This window comes from Entelurus aequoreus, linkage group LG01, assembly GCF_033978785.1.
Source record: "Entelurus aequoreus isolate RoL-2023_Sb linkage group LG01, RoL_Eaeq_v1.1, whole genome shotgun sequence".
NCBI lineage: Eukaryota > Metazoa > Chordata > Actinopteri > Syngnathiformes > Syngnathidae > Entelurus > Entelurus aequoreus.
This window is the reverse complement of record NC_084731.1, coordinates 10,674,954-10,697,515: the sequence shown is the minus strand read 5'-3', so window position 1 is coordinate 10,697,515 and position 22,562 is coordinate 10,674,954. Positions and strand designations below refer to the sequence as shown.

Here is a 22,562-nt window from a genome sequence, read left to right as displayed (position 1 = left end):
GTCCATAGTGGATCTAACATAATAGTGAGAGTCCAGTCCATAGTGGATCTAACATAATAGTTTGAGAGTCCAGTCCATAGTGGATCTAACATAATAGTGAGAGTCCAGTCCATAGTGGATCTAGCATAAGAGTGAGAGTTCAGTCCATAGTGGATCTAACATAATAGTGTGAGAGTCCAGTCCATAGTGGATCTAACATAATAGTGAGAGTCCAGTCCATAGTGGATCTAACATAATAGTGTGAGAGTCCAGTCCATAGTGGATCTAACATAATAGTGTGAGAGTCCAGTCCATAGTGGATCTAACATAATAGTGTGAGAGTTCAGTCCATAGTGGATCTAACATAATAGTGTGAGAGTCCAGTCCATAGTGGATCTAACATAATAGTGAGAGTCCAGTCCATAGTGGATCTAACATAATAGTGAGAGTCCAGTCCATAGTGGATCTAACATAATAGTGTGAGAGTTCAGTCCATAGTGGATCTAACATAATAGTGTGAGAGTCCAGTCCATAGTGGATCTAACATAATAGTGAGAGTCCAGTCCATAGTGGATCTAACATAATAGTGTGAGAGTTCAGTCCATAGTGGATCTAACATAATAGTGTGAGAGTCCGGTCCATAGTGGATCTAGCATAATAGTGAGAGTCCGGTCCATAGTGGATCTAGCATAATAGTGAGAGTCCAGTCCATAGTGGATCTAACATAATAGTGAGAGTCCAGTCCATAGTGGATCTAACATAATAGTGAGAGAAAATAAAATAACCTTCCGGATTGTTATAGGTGGACAGTTCAAAAGCCAGCATGTGTGATGGTATGGGGGTGTATTAGTGCCCAAGACATGGGTAACTTACACATCTGTGAAGGCACCATTAATGCTGAAAGATACATACAGGTTTTGGAGCAACATACGTTGCCATCCAAGCAACGTTATCATGGACGCCCCTGCTTATTTCAGCAAGACCAGACCTGTCTCCCATTGAAAATGTGTGGTGCAATACGAAGGCTAAAATATGAGAAGGGAGACTGTTGAACAACTTAAGCTGTACATCAAGCAAGAATGGGAAAGAATTCCACCTGAAAAGCTTCAAAAATGTGTCTCCTCAGTTCCCAAACCTTTACTGAGTGTTGTTAAAAGTCAAGGCCCGAATCATTGTCATTAACATGTTTCTGACAGCCCTTTTCACAAGTCCTCGCTCAACCTTTTTCTTGACATTTCACGTCCCAGAGCCTTGCGAGCCATGTGACAACTTCCCAAGTAGCGGGTCTCCAGCTCCATTCTTCCGGACATTCTGGTTGTCAGGCATCCAGCCAGGAGGCGCAGGTAACGGGGGAGGAGCTACAGATTCCTGCCCATCTTCTGGATCCCTTGGGGTCCCCTCGAAGGTGCGCCTCCGCGGGGCTACAACCGGTGTCTTTTTCTCCGGATAAGGGCGTCGCTCGTCCACCACAACCACCTCAGGTGAGGCAGCAGGACGACCCGCTCTGCTTCCTGCTTCTGTGACGGTCTTCAGCTTCCTCACTGAGGTCAACCAGCGGGATGAGGAGCTTGGCGACACCCCACCTGACACAAGAGGTACATTAACTAGGTGAGTAAAGAACAATTACACCACGATGCCAGATTTGTGATCGTTGTTAGGAACTCGCATGGCTGCCGTTTTGGTGACCCCAAGATGCAAGAACCAGGAGGACGATGAGCAGGCAAGATGTTTTTAATTATCATCAACAGAGGAGAAAGCAGTCTTGCATGAACCAGTTCCAACATAACGTGATCTTCGAGCACTGAGGAGTGCTCGAGACAAAGCATGAATAGGATACATGTTGATTGGCCGCAGGTGTGGACCAACGGCAGGTGAGTAAACGAACAGTGCTCAGCGGAACAAGCAGGAAGTGGAAACCAAAATAAGAGCACTGATAGGAAGTGTGGAGAATGCATATATATGTTTAAGGGTTATTTCTTTATTCATAGTCATGTTTGAAGCAGCTAGTGTTTTTCCATTTGTACTCTTTCTATCTTTTCATTTTATGTCCGCAAGTAAACTGTGTGTGTTACCTTGAAGACTTGGAATGTAGGAGTTGGAGTACTCCCTTATATCTTATCTGTAGTAGAACAATGAGCCTGTATTCCTTTCTGGAGAGGGTAGGGGCTGTTTGCGGATTCAAGGAGTAGTCTCTTTCCGTTTGAATGCCAGATCAACTAGAGCAGCCGATACGAATGTATTAATTAAGTTGGTCTCCCAAAGATTAAAGATTAAGATTAAAGTACCAATGATTGTCACACACACACTAGATGTGGTGAAATTTGTCCTCTGCATTTGACCCATCCCCTTGGGGAGCAGTGGGCAGCAGCGGCGCCGCGCCCGGGAATCATTTTGGTGATTTAACCCCCAACTCCAACCCTTGATGCTGAGTGCCAAGCAGGGAGGTAATGGGTCCCATTTTTATAGTCTTTGGTATGACTCGGCTGGGATTTGAACTCCAACCTACCAATCTCAGGGCGGACACTCCAACCACTACAAAGCTTTGGAATAAACGAGAAAATATTCCAATTCTGTTTTGATGGTCCTTCTTACTCAGCATATATGTCATCAAAAGAACTTGGGATTGACCAGTAACTTAGATTCCCTTGGAGGAAAAACTGGTCCGACGCAACAGAAGTAAATACAAAAACAAGGAAAACAAACAGAAATGAAGTGACAGATCGTCACAATCGTACCATGACTTCGTCTTCTGAGAGGAAAAGCAACCTCTGGGTCGACTCCGGGCGGCAGGGAAAAGTACTTCTGGGATTTGGACACATTTTGAACGGCCTGTGTGAGAAAGAATAAGGGCGGTTTCAAGCAGGACTGTTGTCTTCTATGTTTGTGGGAAAGGTAAACTGTAGAAAACCAACCCACCATTTCACGTAAACTCTCAGATCGCAGGCTGCGTCTGATGCTCGCATGTCGGCGAATTAAAATCTCCCTGGCTCGGCTATTTTCAGGCAAGTTGGATTCGTTGGTGTAAGCCATCGTCTGCGCATCAAGCAGGTGTGCTGGTACGTCATTAATATGTTTGTGGGACGTTCCCGTCACTGGAGAAGACTTCTCTTACCTTCTCTCTGATTCTGTACATGTTCTTGGCCAGGATGTCATGCATCCTACTGACGTCTGCAGCCAGGAACTTCTTCTTAGGTCGAGACGCTCCCTTCTTCTCGTCGCTGGACAGGACAATGAACAGCCACTGAGTTACTCATTGTTGAAGTTCATACATCCATTTTCTACCGCTTGTCCCTTTTGGCGTGGCGGGGGGTGCTGGAGCCTATCTCAGCTGCATTCGGGCGGTAGGCGGGGTACACCCTGGACAAGTCACCACCTCATCACAGGGCCAACACAGATAGACAGATAACATTCACACACTAGGGACCATTTAGTGTTGCCAATCAACCTATCCCCAGGTGCATGTCTTTGGAAGTGGGAGGGGCCTATCCCCAGGTGCATGTCTTTGGAGGTGGGAGGGGCCTATCCCCAGGTGCATGTTTTTGGAGGTGGGAGGAAGCCGGAGTACCCGGAGGGAACCCACGGGGAGAACATGCAAACTCCACACAGAAAGATCCTGAGCCCGGGATTGAACTCAGGACTACTCAGGACCTTCGTACATGCACTAACCCCTGTTCCACCGTGCTACCCCATTGTTGAACTTGTCATACGTAATTATCTTTGCGGGATAGGCCAGTAAAAAAGGACCTGCAGGCCACATGTGGAGCCCAGGCTGCACTTTGAACACTCATATATTATTGAAAACTGTTATTAAGCCCGTATCAGTGCCTACAGGGTTTTGTTGGATTTTTTGGGGATTGTTGCGATCTAAAATGTCTGAATTCGTGGCGGCTTTTTTCAGAAAGTTGTTGCAAAGGTTGCAGCGTTTCCTTCCACACCTTTTCTGCAAGCCAGCTACTTTTCAATTGACCAAGACGAAGGGATCTACCTCATTCATATATATCATTTATATTGATTTATTTATGAAAGAGATGTTAACAAGTTAAAGGTGTTTAAAGATAATACAAGCATGTTTAACATTGCTTTCTTTCATGAAGACAAGAATATAAGTTGGTATGATTGTGATGACTTGCATTGATAGGAATCAGACAGTTAGTGATGATAACCTCCACATTTTCAAATGGAGGAGAAAAAAAGTCCTCCTTTCTGTCCAATACCACATGAAAGTTTGTCCAGCTTCCATACTCCTTTTTATACACTTTACAAGAAATACATTGGCGGAAAACTCCGTAGCTTGCTAGCTTGTGCGCGCTAGCTTTCTGATACTCTTATTTTGTTAGCGCAGGCGGGATGGAGCAGGGCTTTTATTGTGAAGACAGGAACTGTGCGGTCGGTCTTTAGAGTTTTGACGGCAGGTACGGTTGAAATAAAAAGTGTTTCTGGCCTTCCTGTCGGTCGTTTTTTCTTAATAATGATCTGGCAGCAGCCAGCTTCATCTCACAAGATCCTCGGGTGCTGGGAATGTCAATCAAGTGACCAAAGTCACGTCTGACTGAAGACTGATGATCGATAATTTTTAGGTCTATTTTTATTCATGCCTGGCTGGCGATGGACTGACACACCCTCCACCATCCATTGTGACCGAGTGCAAGAGCTTTTTACGACCCCCTCTCCCCTTAGAAACAGCTGTTGCTATGTAATCAGGGAAAGTCCAAATAAAAGAGGATGCCTGCAACCATTTCTTCAGAGCATTGTGGAAGACTGTCCAAAAGTACAGCACAGACGTTTCTCCTCATGAGCCAAATTGAATCCTGTCTCTGTTTGATTCCTTGCTTCTTGTCTGTTTAATAGATGTCATCGTTGTTTGAACCTGACAGTCCTACTATAATTTATTTATGAGCCTCCAATCTATTTGTGGCTCGGCAGGAAATACAGATGATGAATAATTAATGGGAAAGGTATTTAAATAGTCAAATGTTTCATCTGACTAATATGGACCTGATAACACGAGACTGAGTTTGTGCATTGACAATAGCATCTACTTACTACAGGGAAACGATGGACGGTGCCGCACTCAGGTCGCCCACTGATGTGTCCAGCAAATCAATGGCTGTCTGCAGCTCCAGTTTTTTGTACAGAGACACAATACTGGACTCTGCCCTGTTGTCTCGAAGCAGGATGCGCCTCAGAAAGCGATCGTTAAATTTTTTAAACCTGAGACACGGACAAAAGCACAAGGAATCGATCAATTTTTTATGACTGAAAAGATTGCAATCGTGTATTTCTGCAGCCCTACTTGTCTTTCCAGTAGTAATGGCTCCATTGCCCACACAGGTCCTCAATGCCACAAACAATGTGCTCCATCACCTTAGCGAAATCACTGTCAGTATCAGAGCAATCAGAATAGATGATCAACTACCAGCATGTTCTTACTCTGTTGTGTATTTCTACATTGATGGTGCTTGAGTCCTTGTTGGTCCGTCTGATATTCATATATTCTATGATGGGACGAATGCTGATCCCCTGCCAATTAGAAAAACATGTACATGATGTAGTTGTAGGGTCGAGGTACAAGACGACCGCACCTGTATGAACACGGTGAATATGATGACGGCGATGGAAGCGGTGACAAACAAGTTCTTCCTGTTGATGCTGTCGGGCATGGTGAAGACCAGAGCAAAGCAGATGGCCCCGCGCACGCCTCCGTAGGCCAGACCGAACTGGTCCTTGAAGGTGAATTGGATCGTCCGGAGTGGGTTGACGATCTGAGACAGAACCAGAATGCCTGCGGGACAGAAGATGCTCAAATCCAAGTCTGATGTGCCTGCGCTGGCGTTTCCGCCCGCACTCACCGATTCCTCTCCAGAGCAGGGCGAATAGGAGGGTGAACAGGATGTAGGCCCAGTTCCACTCATGTTCCGTCGTAATGGTCACGACGCCCAGGAAGAAGAAGATAAGAGTTTCTGAGATGGTGGCCAACATCTTGACCACGTGGCGGATAGTAGTGCAGGACCTCTGGGAGACGTTCTCCTCTACATAGTACTTCATGGTTATAGCACATGTAATAATCCTGAAAGTAGGATATAAAGTAGGACATACGTGACTCACAGCAGCAAATACTCACAATTATCTGTACCAAAATTCATGCCTTTACAAAGATAAAAGCTATGCCGAGTCTAAGGCTTCGTTTTGTCATGGACTTCATCCCAACAAACATTCGGTTTCTGTCTGCCGTTTCCTGTCTTCTGCTCTGTTTGTAGGCAGGTTGGTCTGGTGGTTGGGGTGGAGCATTGAGACTCAATTAGTGGTTGGGGTGGAGCATTTAGACTCAATTAGTGGTTGGGGTGGAGCAATGAGACTCAATTAGTGGTTGGGGTGGAGCATTGAGACTCAATTAGTGGTTGGGGTGGAGCATTGAGACTCAATTAGTGTTTGCGGTGGAGCAATGAGACTCAATTAGTGGTTGGGGTGGAGCATTGAGACTCAATTAGTGATTGGGGTGAAGCATTGGGGTGGAGCAATGAGACTCAATTAGTGGTTGGGGTGGAGCAATGAGACTCAATTAGTGATTGGGGTGAAGCATTGAGACTCAATTAGTGGTTGGGGTGGAGCATTGAGACTCAATTAGTGGTTGGGGTGAAGCATTGAGACTCAATTAGTGGTTGGGGTGGAGCAATGAGACTCAATTAGTGGTTGGGATGGAGCAATGAGACTCAACCGGTTGACACCCTTCCGACTGGCTTACTTACTACATAAGCGATTGTCGACATAATCAAAGTCCTAATAGAAACTAGCCATTGCTTCCCTCGTCACTTTGGCCAGAGACGTAGCAGAACGGTTGGTGATAATGGAATTGAAGTGAATTATATTTATATAGCGCTTTTGTTAGAATAATTGTTTCTAAATTATCACAAAAACTTTGTGTTACATTGAGGGTCTGGTGAGAAGACAAAAGCTGTCTTTGAAACCTACCAAGAGTAAGGCTCGTAAAACTCCACTGTGTAGGGGGGGGAAGCAAGATGAAGGTGTTCCTGTGTTCTTTCATGTATGGTAATCAACAGAAAAATATTGTTCTAACCCAAGGACTTCAAAGCGGAGAGAAGAATGGATCTGCCCAATTTCCAGACAACCTCTTTTTGAACCTCCTTTTTCAACTGGTTTACGAACGTCTTTTTGAACTATTTTATGGACCTCTTTTGGAACTATTTTACGAACTGTTTTTGAACTGATCTTTTCTGTGAATTGTTTACGACCTTTTCTGTGAACTTTTTGCGACCTTTGTCCTTTGGAAACAGCGGTGGCCATGTGGTCGGGGAGGGTCCAAAATAAAAGAAGGAGGTGTGCAATCTTTTGGCAGAGCGTGCTGAGATACTGTAAAGGGTACAGTGTACAGACGACTCTCCTCAATATTGAGTCCAAATTGAATTATGTCTCTGTTTAATTCTTTGCCTCTTGTCTTGTTTAATAGATGTCATCAGTGTTTGAACCTGACAGCTTTTCTCTAGTGACTTAAAGCACTTTAACATAGTGAAGGGACGGCGTGGCGTAGTGGGTAGAGCAACCGTGCCAGAAACCTGAGGGTTGCAGGTTCGCTCCCCGCCTCTTACCATCCAAAAACGCTGCCGTTGTGTCCTTGGGCAGGACACTTCACCCTTTGCCCCCGGTGCCGCTCACACCGGTGAAATGAATGATGAATGAATGGTAGGTGGTGGTCGGAGGGGCCGTAGGCGCAAACTGGCAGCCTCGCTTCCGTCAGTCTACCCCAGGGCAGCTGTGGCTACAAATGTAGCTTACCACCACCAGGTGTGAATGAATGATGGGTTCCCACTTCTCTGTGAGCGCTTTGAGTATCTAACAATAGAAAAGCGCGATATAAATCGAATCCATTATTATTATTATGAAACCCAATATCTAAGTTACATTTAAACCAGTGTGGGTGGCACTGGGAGAAGGTGGGCAAAGTGTCTTGCCCAAAGACACAACGGCAGTGACTAGGATGGCGGAAGCGGGGATCGAACCTGGAATCCTCAAGTTACTGGCACGGCCGCTCTACCAACCGAGCTATACCGCCCCGTTGAATTGAAAAACTACGGCAGTTTGTTGACATGGTTTTCTTCCGTTTGTGTATATTTCTCTTTTCATTCTTCTTTTGTATGCGATATTTTATGCAGAGGTACCTCAACTTACGAGCTTAATGGGTTCTCTGATGGAGCTCATAACTCAAAACATTTGTATGGACAATAGACGTCACCCATTGAAAACGATTCAACTGGTGCTTGGCTAAACATCAGAATTTTACACATTTTAGATAAGGAATAGTGTATAAAAATATAAATAAAAAATATATATAAAAGTGAGCTTTTGTTAAACCAAATATTGTGTTTTTTTCCATATACAACAACCTATCTGGATTTGATAAGAGAATCGATAAGGAATCGGTTCGATAAGAGGATTCGATAATGGGCTCGAACTCGATAATTTCTTATCAAACATCATCCCTAGGTATAACATATGTGGGGGTTCATTGGCCGGTTTGTCGCGTATTCAGCGTAAGAGAAACGTGCGGAACTATAATAAAAGTTGAGCAATAATTGCAAGCGCCCATTCATGGCGCATTGCAGCAGGCCCATAATAAATACACACACAACGATATGATCAGGATTTTGGATGGAGAAATTTGTGGTTTTTTGCAAGTGTATTCAACCAAGGGGATGTTGTTCTGTTTCATCAACACTTTGAACTTTCTCTTCCTTGAGAGGTGCATAGCGAGTTTGACATGTTGCGTCAGGCCTCAAGAATCTAGATTTCATACCTTGTTGTTTCTGACTTTTTTATGTTCTGTAGCAAACTCAATGGGACTATATGAGGAACATAAGTTGTAGGTAACATCCTAATTGAGGATGCTTGATGTCCAATCTGTTTTCAAGTAATATGGATGCCTGCAGCAGGTACATGACTACGGCGTGCTTGTTCCACTTACGCGAGAACACTGGAAATGGCGAAGAGCTCGGCGATCAGGTATGCCAAGTAGCTGAACATGAAGACGAAGAGCGGCTCGATCTGGCGGGCGTTGTGGGTGAAACGTGTGGTGAAGGCTGCAGCGAAGCCAAACACGAGGCCGAAAAGGAAACCCCCGGCCCCTACCACGAAGAACCGGGCCCCGCCCAGAAGCACGTCGGTTGATTCCACGGCGGACATGTCCGCCACAAAGGAAAACATGCTATAGAGTACCTGCAAGAAGAACAAGATGAATCAGCAGTTGCGTTGAAACCGCATGAGTTTACACAAACAGTTCACAGATGAGCCGTCAAGCAAGTTTTGCAAGTCAAATAGTGCCAAGAATCTGCTGTGACATGATTAGATGTGAGAGACATGATTAGATGTGAGAGACAAGATTAGATCAATCAGCAATAGTTAGTGGGAAGCTTTTTGAGCGAAACTTGGCGAGAGCCAAAACTGGAACTGGTAAGACCGGACAGAGGACGGTAAGAATGCGTGGTGACCGTCTCTGTCCGTGACAATAAAAGCATCGCTGCCACTCACCACGGTGACGGCGTCGTTGAACAGCCCCTCGCCAAAGATGACGATGTGAGTCTGCTCGTTCACGCCGACGTCGTCAAACACGTTGAGCACCGCAACGGGATCCACGGCCGATATGATCGACGCAAACAACAAGTTCTCCTGGAACGAGTAAAAGAACATCACACCAGGACACTTGCACATGTCCGAAAAGGAGTAATGGTAAATGGGTTATACTTGTATAGTGCTTTTCCACCTTCAAGGTACTCAAAGCTTTTATTTCCACATTCACCCATTCATCGGCGATCACTCGAAAGGAGTATGATTGTCCTCCTGTTGGTGGGTCCTTCAGGAGAACGCCTGTGCGTGGAATCTTTTAAAGTGGGGAGACTGGTGCACAGACAGCCACCACACTTTCCTTGGCAAAGAGAAGGCCAGGGTCCAATGGCATGGAGACCAAGACAATTGGGGCCCATCTTTGCTGCAGCCTTCTTCCGCCTTTGTGACCATTGTGGAGCTTCTCTGCAACGACCTTCTTTCATCTCCGTAATATCGCTAAAATTCGTTCCATCTTGTCCACTAGCGACGCTGAGATCATTATTCATGCGTTTGTTACGTCTCGTCTCGATTACTGTAACGTATTATTTTCGGGTCTCCCTATGTCTAGCATTAAAAGATTACAGTTGGTACAAAATGCAGCTGCAAGACTTTTGACAAAAACAAGAAAGTTTGATCATATTATGCCTATACTGGCTCACCTGCACGGGCTTCCTGTGCACTTAAGATGCGACTTTAAGGTTTTACTACTTACGTATAAAATACTACACGGTTTAGCTCCAGCCTATCTCGCCGATTGTATTGTACCATATGTCCCGACAAGAAATCTGCGTTCAAAGAACTCCGGCTTATTAGTGATTCCCAGAGCCAAAAAAAAGTCTGCGGGCTATAGAGCGTTTTCTATTCGGGCTCCAGTACTCTGGAATGCCCTCCCGGTAACAGTTAGAGATGCTACCTCAGTAGAAACATTTAAGTCCCATCTTAAAACTCATTTGTATAATCTAGCCTTTAAATAGACCCCCCTTTTTTAGACCAGTTGATCTGCCGTTTCTTTTCTTCTCTCCTCTTCTCCCCTGTCTCTTGCGAGGGGGAGTTGCATAGGTCCGGTGGCCATGGATGAAGTGCTGGCTGTCCAGAGTCGGGACCCCGGGTGGACCACTAGCCTGTGCATCGGTTGGGGACACCTCTGCGCTGCTGACCTGTCTCCGCTCGGGATGGTTTCCTGCTGGCCCCGCTGTGGACTGGACTCTCGCTGATGTGTTGGATCCACTGTGGACTGGACTTTCACAATATTATGTCAGACCCACTCGACATCCATTGCTTTCGTTCTCCCCTAGAGGGGGGGGTTACCCACATATGCGGTCCTCTCCAAGGTTTCTCATAGTCATTCACCGACGTCCCACTGGGGTGAGTTTTTCCTTGCCCGTATGTGGGCTCTGTACCGAGGATGTCGTTGTGGCTTGTGCAGCCCTTTGAGACACTTGTGATTTAGGGCTATATAAATAAACATTGATTGATTGATTGATTGAACCATCATCCGCCCACTCCACCGTTGAGGTCTTTTTCGACAAGGGAGACACACAGACTCCAACGTCACTTCTTGGCTGTGGGGAGCTGTATCCGATGGCAAGGGAAACCCAGGACGACCGGCACCTCCTCACAGCTGCAGGAGGCTGCCGGAGCTCCGGTCTGTCGGAGGACCGCCTATGGTGCACCTACCAGCACTTGCTTTTCTCTCAGGGTGTGCTCCCCTAGCCTTTTGTCTTCCCAGACTAACCCACAAGGCAGCGGGGCATTCACCCATTCACACACACATTCACACACTGATGGCGGGAGCTGCCATGCAAGGCCCTAACCACCACCTATCAGGAGCAAGGGTGAAGTGTCTTGCTCAAGGACACAACGAACGTGACGAGGTTGGTAGAAGGTGGGGATTGAACCAGGAACCCTCAGGTTGCTAGCACGGCCACTCTCCCAACCGCCCCACGCTGTCCCCAACCGTATGTTTAACATGTTGACACTTACAGTAATGTATGTGTGTGTATTCTGTTTGTTTACTTCCTGTGTTCAGGTGTCACCCCTTTCTAATTAGTAGAGAAAACAATAAAGAATGCAGATCAAAAAAATGAACGCAAATTAAAACTGCTCCCTTGCCCACTTCACTTACTCGCACAAACCCGAAGTTAACTTTTTCATCATTTCCTGTTGCAACTTTTACTAATTCAGATAGTGACATCAGTATGCAGAGCCTCAGGGTGTCATCGTCACACACTAATTATGATGAAGACTAGATGATCAACGTTTACATTTTTGTGGCAAATCATCGGAGTAGCCATCAAAGTCTGTCGCCATGCGCTGCCCGCATCATATGGTGTAGGCCAGGCCTGGGCAATTGTTTTGACCCGGGGGCCACATTTAGAGAGAAAAATGTGTCTGGGGGCCAGTATATCTATTTTTAGGGACACTAATACAAAACTTCACAATAATGTCTGATTGAATGCTAAAAACGTTATGACAGACCGCCTTAAAAAACGTAATGGAATTTTTCATTTTTCTATGAACGATAAAACATTGAATATTGACAAAATATGAATGTCACACCCCCTTTCGATCGACATATTTTACAATCAAGTGAAACGCAACAAAAATGCAACAAACTGTGAAATATGAACGCGAAGGCTACAAAATAAACCCGCCTACAATCTGATATATCACTAAGCTGTAGAACTTTGTTGTGAAAAGCTCATTCCGCGTCTGTGGAAACGCTTCCCGCCCACACTGCTTGGTGCCTCGTCTGAGCTGCTGTGACGTAGATTATCATAGTAACTAAATAGATGACCATAGTAACTAATTAGATTACCATAGTAACTGGTATATCATCCATAAGCACAGATTCCAACCATTGAAATACTATGTATAGTTCAAGACTTACGGTCATTAGAAAACATGACTGCACATCATAATGGCAGCTACACTTTACATCTTAAAGATCTAAAAAAATATTATTTGGGAATGTCCGGCAGGCCAGACTGAAAAGCTTAACGGGCCGCGTGTGGCTCCCGGGCCTTAATTTGCCCAGGTCTGGTCTAATCCATTCAAACCACCTAATGTTGTAACCTAATGTTGTCCCTGGAAATGGCAATGAGAGGCTAGAAAAACGATACACTCTGTAACCATATCAAAACTGTATTCACTTGCTCTTTCCTGTCCTGGTCACTAACCTGCAGGTTGATATCTTGGACACCAAAGACCTCAATTTGACAAATGGCGTAGAGTGAGAGCCCGATTCCAATGCTGTTCCACAGAGTCCCCACCACTGCGTACCACAGCACCGTGCCGACGTTCTCAAAAAAGGGCCTGGTGGGCATGAAGTAGCCATTTTCCAGGACGATGAGCGGGAGCATGTAGAGAAAGAAGACATCGGAGGTCAGCACGGCTGGCGGTTCCTCTTTCACTGAGTGCATGATGGCGCCGACGATGAGGCCAATGGAAATCAGCAAACAAGATTCCGGGATCCAGATCGTGATATTTTTGTAAATGTGAAAACCTGGAAAATGGCGGGATGAAACAGTAAACAAACAACAAACTTGAAAAGTCTAACAGATGACTCTTCATTCACAATTGAAGTTAAAAAGTGGCTATGGGGCAATCAAAGCTGCTCACACGGTCAATAAGGTGGCCACTATGATTGACACATCAACTTAGTGTGTATTATATTTATCCATGAGAGCATTTTTGTTGTAAATTGTGAGGTGTGTCTGTTAAAATCATGTTTTTTTTTACAAATGATGACAGATGTAATGGAAATGAGCTATTTAGCTATAATCTGGTACAGAACATATCTGTCTTTGAGCTTCATGTTTCTGTGCCTTGTCCCTTCATATAAAGACTCAACTAAAGTATGAAGGTTGATGTGGTAAAGCTGATGATTTGGTATAAAACGTACCAATTTTGGCAAAGGAAGCCAGCAGCACCCACAATGTGAACTCAATGGGGACTTGTACCCGAGGATAGTCCATTGTAAACACAGGAAGTCTGGCCCGCTCCTCATCAGGGAAGGCCTGGGGTTCATCGATGTCATGTTGAAAAGGTTTGATGTCGGTTGCTGCTGAAGGTTCCGACGGTTGAATTTCACATTTCCCTCCAATGCAGCAGAGTGACAAAAGCAGGAGCGTGCACACCCAAGTCTGACGGACAGAACCGAGGCACACATTCTCACAGCTCCACGCCGATCACACACCACAAGCCTCCGACCTCTGCCAGGAGTGTAGACATCAAAATGTTCCGATACTTCCAGTCTCTTCGTGTTGTGGTTGCATTCCCAGTGAGCGTCTGGTCTTGTTCAACCTGCTTGTCACGTGTGCCTTGCCCATTGGGTGGGGCAAAGGTAAAAGACATGATATTGTTAGCGTGCAGTGGCTGGAATGTTCAAGTACGTCTTAAATTGGGAATTTTTTTCTTTTGGAGCCAAAGTACCCCCAAAACAGAGAAAATAATTTTTGAAAGGAATAGCATTAGTATCAGACTTAGAAAAATAAGAGTACATCAAATATTAGCATGAATATATGAAACATATATAAAATATGACAAATTGTTTTTTTTGTTTTGTTTTTAATCTGTCCTGTCCAGCCGCATGGGCAACCATTCATCAAAATTACCATCCATCCATCCATCCATCCATTTTCTACCGCTTGTCCCTTTTGAACTTCGTCAAATGGTGCAATGATTTGTACCTGGAGCTTAATCAATCAATCAATCAATCAATGTTTATTTATATAGCCCTAAATCGCAAGTGTCTCAAAGGGCTGTACAAGCCACAACGACATCCTCGGTACAGAGCCCACATACGGCAAGGAAAACTCTCACCCAGTGGGACGTCAATGTGAATGACTATGAGAAACCTTGGAGAGGACCGCATATGTGGGTAAACCCCCCCCCCCCTCTAGGGGAGACCGAAAGCAATGGATGTCGAGTGGGTCTGACATAATATTGTGAAAGTCCAACACATCAGCGAGAGTCCAGTCCATAGTGGGCCAAGCAGGAACCCGATCCCGAGTGGAGACGGGTCAGCAGCGTAGAGATGTCCCCATCTGATGAACAGGCTAGCGGTCCACCCCGGTTTTGGAGCAGAGTAGAAAAGAAAAGAAAAGAAACGGCAGATCAACTGGTCTAAACAGGGAGTCTATTTAAAGGCTAGAGTATACAAATGAGTTTTAAGATGAGACTTAAATGCTTCTACTGAGGTAGCATCTCTAACTGTTACCGGGAGGGCATTCCATAGTATTGGAGCCCCAATAGAAAATGCTCTATAGCCCGCAGACTTTTTTTGGGCTCTGGGAATCACTAATAAGCCGGAGTTCTTTGAACGCAGATTTCTTGCCGGGACATATGGTACAATACAATCGGCAAGATAGGCAGGAGCTTGACCGTGTAGTATTTTATACGTAAGTAGTAAAACCTTAAAGTCGCATCTTAGGTGCACAGGAAGCCAGTGCAAGTGATAAAACGAAGGAGATGTACATTGACATTTCGCCGTGATCCCCCTGCCGAAGCACCCATTCTCATTAATGGCTCCGCTGTTGAGATAGTCCGTGAATACAAGTATCTAGGCACAATTTTAGACAACAAATTGACCTTTGATGCCAACACTGACCGTATTTGCAAGAAGGCCAATCAGAGGCTGTTTTTCTTGAGGAGACTGAGGGGCTTTCAGGTTGATAGGACACTGATGAGGATGTTCTATTCATCTCGTATCGAGTCTATTTTAACTTATTCTATCACTTCCTGGTTTGGTAACCTCAGTGTGGCCAATAAAAACAGACTAGTTGGTATAATCAAGACCATAGGCACTACCTTGAACCCCCTGAACCAGATCTATCAGGCCAGAGTCATCCAGAAGGCAAAGGCCATTGTGGTCAACCCTCAGCACCCTCTCTTCTCAGAGTTTAGACTCTTGCCCTCAGGATGCAGGTACGCCCCTAGTAATAGAAAGGCCAAAAACCACAGATACATAAGATCCTTTGTTCCCTCAGCTGTTGACTTAATAAATGAGCTTCTTAAACAAGCTTAGCTGCTATGCAGTCACTTTAGTGGGAAGCGACGTGTGATGATTAGTTTTTATTGTTTTACAAATGTTTTTTGTTTTTCGCTCAATGCCTTCATGATGGTTTGTATGTTGTATGTATTTTATGTATTTGTACCTTGTTTTTACTGTTTGTACCTCGTTTTTACTGTTGTACCTCGTTTTTAATCACTACTGCTGCAAATCAAATTGCCCCTCGGGGACAATAAAGATGTTCTAAGTCTAAGTCTTTTGGGGCCGCGGGGGATGCCGGAGCCTATCTCAGCTGCATTCGGGCGGAAGGCGGGGTACACCCTGGACAAGTCGCCACCTCATCACAGCAAAATGACCATATATTAGTTCAAGTTAAAGTACCAATGATAGTCACACACACAGTAGGTGTGGCGAAATTATTCTCTGCATTTGACCCATCACCCTTGATCACCCCCTGGGAGGTGAGGGGAGCAGTGAGCAGCAGCGGTGGCCATTTTGGGTAATTTAACCCCCAATTCCAACCCTTGATGCTGAGTGCCAAGCAGGGAGGTAATGGCTCCCATTTTTGTAGTCTTTGGTACGACTCGGCTGGGGTTTGAACTCACGACCTAGCGATCTCAGGGCGGACATGCTGTGCAGACTTACTTTACTTACTTTCTGTCTTGCCTCTGGTGAGGGCGGTCGCATTTTTTTCCGCTCCCTCTTCTCCCAGCTTGCTCTCTTTGTTTTTGTCTTGTCTGAACTTTTTTGAAGCCTCGTTCTTGCGCTGTCCTCAAATCTAAACATCAGACATGGATATGATCAGCTGGACTATCGACGCAATTGACAAAATCTTTTCGACGATGAAAAGAGGTTTGGGGGAGCCTGGCTGCTCTGATGGAACCATTGCTTCGGGGTACGTGAGAGATTCCTGGGATAAATAGAGAATCATGTGCCTCTCAGTCCTTTCCATCAAGGACGTGGAAGACATCTACCTATTTGGAACCGTGATCGCGAGGGACCTGCTGATTGGGCTGGGCATTGCTCTGGTGTATCGTCAAATTCGTAAGATGATGGCAGCCACTCAAGGAGCCCAAAGGCTGTTCGTCGCAATGGATGGTTTGGGCAGGGCTGTGGGAACACAGACTGTGGCGATTTCTAAACTGAATCGCAAGATGGATCACATCATGGAGGAGCTTGCTGAAAAGGAAATTGAATTGAATTTGAGTGCACCCAGCATGGACGAATAGAACAGACAAGTCATTGTTTTGTCTGCTTGCGGAAAACAAACATCCTAATCTACAATTTGACTCCCTCGAATGGCCTTGATGTGGGGGAAACAGGACCAGGCTGTTCTGAAAACACCCCCGAGGACACCTCTATGATGGACGTTTTTGACCTCCCTCCCTCCTCAACGACACCTGGAGTCGAACTTTTGCAGATTTTAGTGTTTGGTGCAACCGGACCAAAACACGAGGAAATAGAAAAACGACAAAAGAAGACAGAGAGAGACAACAACAAAAAGACAACAACAACACAGCTGTTCAGTATCTACAAATATTGTACAGGTATTCATAAAAACAAATCAGTGAAGTAGATAGTAATAATACAGTACTGGCAATTATTATTATTAAACAAGAATGATCATTATGTTAATAGTAATAACAATATTAACAAGAAATATTAATATTTACCTCCATTCAAACCCCGGCCGAGTCATACCAAAGACTATAAAAATGGGAGCCATTACCTCCCTGCTTGGCACTCAGCATCAAGGGTTGGAATTGGGGGTTAAATCACCAAAAATGACTCTCGGGAGCGGCCACCGCTGCTGCTCACTGCTCCTCTCACCTCCAAGGGGGTGATCAAGGGTGATGGGTCAAATGCAGAGATTCATTTCACCACACCTGGTGTGTTTGGACAATCATTGGTACTTTAACTTTAATGCCATTACTACCAACACAAATGTAGCTCTAACAATATCAACAAAGAAAAATAAATGAATCTCTAATATCAGCATCGACCTAAATGGAGCAATGCTTGAACTATTATAATTATTATAAGTCTAAAGAAGGAGCAAAAGGAAAAAAGGAGAGACATATATTAACGTATACATGTTTACTATGATAAGAATACAACTTAAATTGTAAACAAAGATTTAACTAATCAATATGTAAAGAAAAAAAATAATGATAATGCGTATATGTCCATATATGTCGTTACAATGCAATTGGTTGATAGAATTTTTTTTTTTTTAAATTGCTGGATTTTTTTTTTTTCATTCTGTCTCTCCCGGCTACAATAAATATACTATAAAAGTTGTGTCCTGTCCTTTTATATTTAAGAGGGCAATTAGTGGAGGGTCAAATACTTACTTGCCCCACTGTATATATGATACATATAAATGTGGTATATATCTTTTCAAGTACCCCTTTGGGGTACCTTCATGTACTCCCAGGTTCACCAGTACCCCGTTTGGAGAACCACTGGTCTATTCAAGTATGGACACTGATTTATAAACCTATTCATCAACTAGATCGGGGGTCAGCAACCCGTGGCTCTAGAGCCACATGCGGCTTTTTAGCGGCGCCCTGGTGGCTCCATGGAGCTTTTTCAAAAATGTATAGAAATGGGGAAAAAATGGGGTGTAAAATATATTGTTTGTTGTAACATGGTTTCTGTAGGAGGAAAAACACAACACAAACCTTCCTAATTATTAGAAAGCCCACTGTTTGATATGTTTGTGTTTATGCTTCACCGATGAGAGTATTTGGCGAGCGCCGTTTTGTCCTACTAATTTCAGTGAGCCCTTGAACTCACCGTTGTGTGGACTGTGACTCAACAGTTTGTTTCATACTTGCCAACCCTCCCGTTTTTAGCGGGAGAATCCCGGTATTCAGCGCCTCTCCCGACAACCTCCCGGCAGAGATTTTCTCCCGACAAACTCCCGGTATTCAGCCGGAGATGGAGGCCACGCCCCCTCCAGCTCAATGCGGACCTGAGACTGTGTGGGGACAGCCTGTTCTCACGTCCGCTTTCCCACAATATAAACAGCTTGCCTGCCCAATGAACGGAGAAGTTAAACAGGACAATACTGCCATCTAATGGATAGCCAACGGAACACTGAAATTCAAGTTTGTTTGTTTTTTTCTATGTAAATAAAATAAATAAATAAATAAATAAATATATATATATATATATATATATATATATATATATATATATATATATATATATATATATATATATATATATATATATATATATATATATATATATAGCTAGAATTCACTGAAAGTCAAGTATTTCATACATATATATATATATATATATATATATATATATATATATATATATATATATATATATATATATATATATATATATGAAATATATATGAAATACTCGAGTTGGTGAATTCTAGCTGTAAATAACCACGCCCCCAACCAATAAATATATATATATATATATATATATATATATATATATATATATATATATATATATATATATATATATATATATATATATATATATATATATATATATATATATATATATATATATATATATATATATATATATATATATATATATATATATATATAGCTAGATTTCACTGAAAGTCAAGTATTTCATACATATATATATATATATATATATATATATATATATATATATATATATATATATATATATATATATATATATATATATATATATGAAATATATATGAAATACTCGAGTTGGTGAATTCTAGCTGTAAATAACCACGCCCCCAACCACGCACCCAACCACCCACCCCACCACCCCCGACCAAGTCCCCCCCAACCCCCCCCCCCCACCCCCTACCCCCCACCTCCCGATATTGGAGGTCTCAAGGTTGGCATGTACAACTTCCTCCGACGCTGCCACAGAAAGATTTGTCTTATGCCACTCCTTTCTCTCATTTTGTCCACCAAACGTTTTATACTGTGCATGAATGCACACAGGTGAGCTTTGTTGATATAATTGACTTGTTATGGAGTGCTAATCAGGCATATTTACATCATGTGTTGCCATCATTATAACACTTATATAAGTCTTTTAATTTTCTTTGCGGCTCCAGACAGATTACTTTTCTGTATTTTTGGTCCAATATGGCTCTTTCAACATTTTGGGTTGCCGACCCCTGAACTAGATTATTAACATTTATAAATGTTATCCACTAGATGACGCTAGAGAGTGAATTGTATTCTGGAAGAAAACAATCAGTTTATAGTTTGGTAAAAAAATGTATACTTAAATTATTCTTCATTTTATGTATTTATTTTTTTTGGCTGGAATTATTGTACGCACATCATTTTATAATATTTTTTAAGGAATTAATTTTATTTTTTGGTTTTGAAAGCAAAAAGCCCGCGCGGTGAAGGAGAACGTGATGACGTCATTGTGACGTCACGCAGGAGGCGGAACTAGCCGGCCTGTCACTTCTGGTGCTGCAGTCTGAGACGTTGTGGCGACCTCAGGCGCCTCTCGACAATGTTCCTTTTTCACTTAAATGACGGATTTAACTCTTGAATGCTGAAAAGGAGCATGTAAGTAATACATTCCCGGCACACCTAACGACTCAAGCGAGTGTCTTAACTGTGTTGAAGTTGTTTTTTTAACGACGGTTCTGTAGTGTTTACGTTACAGCTTAAGAAAAGACTAGCTTTTCCCGAAAAAGTTCAGTTTTGACCCTGAGGCTTGAACATTGTCCTTAAACTGGAGGGAATCTGAGGGTTATCAAATAATTTGATAGTGAAAAAAGGACCAAGCTTCATCAGAGGATGGACATTAATGTTGTTTTGTGAGAATCTCTGACCGGAAGTGACTGGTGCAATTCGCCTTCATCCCGTCAGCGTGTTACAATCTGAAATATCACAGCTATAATATTACATTTTGTTAGAAACCCTGTTTTATTATCTTCATGCACACTGCGTTGTGTGTTTGCGGATTGTACGTAAGGTGTGGAGAATATGTTGCCTCTCTTATTTTGAAAGGGTCCTACTTCTAGTACTGCTACCATTTAGGGTGCTCTGAACACTACATATGGGTATTTTGTCAAAATATGTTTTGTCTTAAACTATGTCTGAGTGAATTGTTAAAGGGGAACTGCTCTATTTGAGGAATTTTGCCTATAATTCACAATCCTTATGAGAGACAAGAACACATGTCTTTTTTTAATGCAAAAAGTACCAACAACACCTACATTTTAACCAAGTATTAGCAATATTGTTATAATAAGCGCTATCGTTATGAACCTACATTTAGCGGCTCGTTGATCAGAGAGAGGTAACTTCCTTCTGCCGCTGTATCACCATGAATTGATTAACGTGGACCCCGACTTAAACAAGTTGAAAAACTTATTGGTGTGTTACCATTTAGTGGTCAATTGTACGGAATATGTACTGTACTGTGAAATCTACTAATAACAGTTTCAATCCATCAACAACACGAGCTGGTGAGCTGCTTTCTCGCCTCGGCGCTTGTGAAAGTTTATTCAAGGTTATGAATCATGCGTGTCACTGTGGTAGTAAAATTTGGTACACTTTGACTGCAAACTGAGACCCGGAACTGGTGAAAAATACCCGAAAAGACGCTTTAGTACACTTTGTGAGTGATTCTTCATCTAAACATGGAATATATCAGCATCCCAACAGTTGGCATCCCAGTGAGAGCAGACATTGTGCACTGAGTGATGTTTCGTTATGTTTGTTTGACCGAAGTCTGCAGTAATCAGTGATGTTGTCTGTGAAATTAAAGCGCCACAGTATGCTTGACTTGAGCAATATACGTAAATATTTAATGTTATTATACATGTGCCTGTTACTAAACTACATATATACTTACATCATGTATACAACACCTCATTGGAGGTGTTTGGATGTTTTTTAATGGCTTTTTAGGCAGAATAGACTCCCATAGTCTAAATAGCAACATAGTTTTGTTGTACTTGTGCAATGACAATAAAGTCCTATCCTATCCTATCCATAGGCTCCCGTGCTCACATTGATTTACCAGTAATGGTGCATAAAAAAAATAATCATACTGTATGTGTGCTTGTCGTACAAAAGGATTCCTATTAATAGTCCAACTTACAGGTACAGGAAGTGGACCATTATTCGGCACAGCAGCCTCATACCACAGCGATGTAACTGCATTTACAGTATAAATAGTTTGAATTTTTCCGCAAGTGAGTTTCTCTTTCCGTGTTTCCTCGCCACAAACATGTTTGCTCGGTTAAAAAGCTTGCAAAAGTCAAAAGTAACAACGTGGGTGGTTTAGGAGATCTGGGGCCGTACTTATCAAGCTTCTTAGAATTACTCCTAAGAAGTCTGCTAAGAGTTGACTTAAGAGTAAATAAATTCTTCGCTGAAAGCTGCACTTAAAAGTTAGTTATCAAGCGTCTTACTCACACTTTCAGCGAAGTGTAGGACTGAATCTTAAGTGTCACACTCAGAGCTGAATTACGACATTACTATGTGCCGTAAACGGAATTTTAGGTAACGTCATTTCTGTGTCCATAGAAATGACCAATCACGGAAGGGAATCCGTTGTCTAAGAATAAAGAAATATCTTGGAAATATTTAAGTGGACAATGGGAGTGTATATTTTGACAATAAACTACAAAATAATACAAAACAAACTAGTCCCCGCCGGCACTCACGCTACCGCTCCCTCTCTTCTCTCGCCCACACACTCACTGACGTCACTCACCTCACGGCCACACACATACGCTACTGTCATAACATTTTCTTTCCAATTCATTAATTAGGCAACTAATTTGAAACTGGTGTGGGTGGCTCTATATATACTAGCCCACTGCAGACACATGCAGAAATCAACAAGGAATCGAAAAGTATTAAATCTGTGACAAAAATAATATCCGCTCTGTCTAAACGATACCGTTTGATCAGCTGCTCGTCATCAAAAAAAACCCAACATTGTTCCG

The 22,562-nt window shown here is 43.1% G+C and overlaps 1 protein-coding gene and 1 pseudogene across 6 annotated transcripts in view; one reads left to right on the top strand and one right to left on the bottom strand.

Annotated features, from left to right (window-relative positions):
* Positions 1 to 320: 320 nt before the first annotated feature.
* On the bottom strand, positions 321 to 13,765 carry LOC133655444 (sodium/hydrogen exchanger 2-like; annotated as a pseudogene).
* A 6,270-nt stretch (positions 13,766 to 20,035) lies between these two features.
* Positions 20,036 to 22,562, top strand: part of LOC133648080 (inositol polyphosphate-4-phosphatase type I A-like) — a 94,430-nt gene continuing 91,903 nt past the window's right edge. For all 6 annotated transcript variants that reach the window (XM_062043891.1, XM_062043898.1, XM_062043883.1 and 3 more), the window contains exon 1: positions 20,036 to 20,163. The gene's annotated coding sequence lies outside the window, so the exon portion shown is untranslated. The remainder of the gene's footprint in view (positions 20,164 to 22,562) is intronic.